This window comes from Limulus polyphemus, unplaced genomic scaffold (genome assembly GCF_000517525.1).
Source record: "Limulus polyphemus unplaced genomic scaffold, Limulus_polyphemus-2.1.2 Scaffold1136, whole genome shotgun sequence".
In the NCBI taxonomy this organism is placed as follows: domain Eukaryota; kingdom Metazoa; phylum Arthropoda; class Merostomata; order Xiphosura; family Limulidae; genus Limulus; species Limulus polyphemus.
This window is the reverse complement of record NW_013666746.1, coordinates 298,419-300,674: the sequence shown is the minus strand read 5'-3', so window position 1 is coordinate 300,674 and position 2,256 is coordinate 298,419.

Sequence of the window (2,256 nt, the reverse complement as noted above, 5' to 3'; positions counted from 1 at the left end):
ATTATTTTTTAAACCTGACAGTATTATTATCATATTTTTTTATGTAGCATAGTACCTAGAGGTTATTTTTCATACACTATGTTGTTTTTATTTTTTGATATTTTCATACCAGTTGGCTTTTTCTTCTTCTATTGAAGACCAGAGTCGGACTATTTGGCGACTCCATCGTTCTGCAAGAAATTCTACGCCAAAATTATTATTATTATTGTGGATTTGAAGTTTCTACAAATTTTAATAGATGGGGGTCTTAATATTATAATCTTGCCCCCCCCCACAGTGGCGGAGCGGCATGTCTGCGGACTTACAACGCTAGAAACCGGGTTTAGATACCCGTGGTATCTAGAGTACAGATAGCCCATTGTGTAGCTTTGTGCTTAACTATAAACAATCAAATTATAATCTTATTCACTATCAAATCTTTATATGGGTGATTGCTTACTTAGTAGTAAAATTTATATTATTTTAAAGATTCCCTTGTAATAAATCTATATCTAAATTTGTTAAATACATATATGGTGTATCAATACTATTGTTACGTCTCTGGTCGTTGATTAATTTTCTGTAGAAATTATTTCCAAAGAAAAAAAAAACCTTCAGTGATACAAGTCCTTTCTTAAATAAAACTAGTTTATTTTTTCTCAATACAACTTTGCAATACACTTAATTTCCACATTCACTTTAACTTAAACACACGCTAGAATTCACAACGATTCACGCACTTTACTTACGCCTTGACTCGATTATCTGTCTCTAAATCTCTCTGTCTGCAATTCAATTCTTGCCGTCACTTTATTTGCCGGCTTATATACTATAAAAGCGCGAGTCTAGCATACGCTCAAGCCTTCAGGAACGTTCGAGATACTCATTACGTGTTACCAGGGTCACGTGACTCCCGCTGTAGTAACACTGCCCCTTCCTTAGTATTGTTTGTCCCGAACAATAGCCACTTAAATTAAACCAATAGATAATTAACAATAACTTAATTAAATGCACAGAATTTACAATTCTACGGGACGTATCTTCTTCCGTACTGGCTTTTGCTTCACGTTAGGTTCATCTGCTCTATCAGGAATTGTCTTATTATCAGTAAAAGTCTCATCAATGGTAGTAGCTTCATGAACAGCTTCACTGTTTCCCTTCTCAAAACCGAGTAGGGTTTCTTCTTTGACAGTGGCTTTTTCAGGTGACACGTCTTCAGTGGCATCTTTTGTTCCATTATTCACTTTATCCCAACTGAAATGTCCTGGACCGTGATAATGCCAAAGCCTGTTGGCATGCACCACCATTGGCTTGCCTCGCCGCCTACATTTTATTTGGAAAGTCACGTCTGAGAGACGATCCACTATGTCATATGGGCCTTCCCATGGAGAAGACAACTTAAGAGACTTCCCTTTGGTCTTCCTGGGATTATACAACCACACCTTGTCTCCTGGTACAAAGCTGACTTTAATAGATCTTATCATAACATAGCTTCATGGAATCAGCAGACGTTTTCAAGTTTGAATGCACCTGATGGTGAATATCATCCATCCTTTCCGATAACACTTTCACAAACTCTGACACATTTTCAGGCAACTTTTTATCAGGTGGGCGTCCTGTTAACAGATCCACTGGCAACCAAAGTTTCCGACTAAACATCAACTTTGCTGGAGTGTATCCAGTGGCTTCATGCTCTGCTGTTCTATAGGCCATCAACAGTGGAGGTAGTAAGACATCCCAGTCATCTTGGCAGCTATTACAAAACTTTGCCAATTCCTGTCCCAGAGTCCAGTTGTACTTTTCTACCATCCCATCAGACTGTGGGTGAAGTGGCATTGTTCTGGTCTTTCATATGTCAAACAACTTGCAGCATTCTTGGAACACAGCTGATTCGAAGTTACGGCCTTGATCAGAATGCAGTTCGTATGGCATACAAAACCTGAAGAAGAAATCACTAATAGCCGAATTTACAGTTGTAGCTTCCTGATTTGGTATTGCATGTGCTTCAGGCCACTTAATGAAATAATCCATCACCACACAAATGTACCTGTTTCCAGCACGAGTTTGGAGCAAATGACCAGCAATGTCAATGGCTACTCTTTCCATTGGTGCACCAACTTGACATAACTTCATTGGGGCATGTCCCTTATGCTTGGATCCCCTTTTAGCACAACATGTACTGCATGCCCTGCACCATTCTTCCACATCTCGCCTCATACCTATCCAGTAAAATGTTTGTCGTAGGTGACTCAATGTCTTCTTAATTCCGAGATGTCC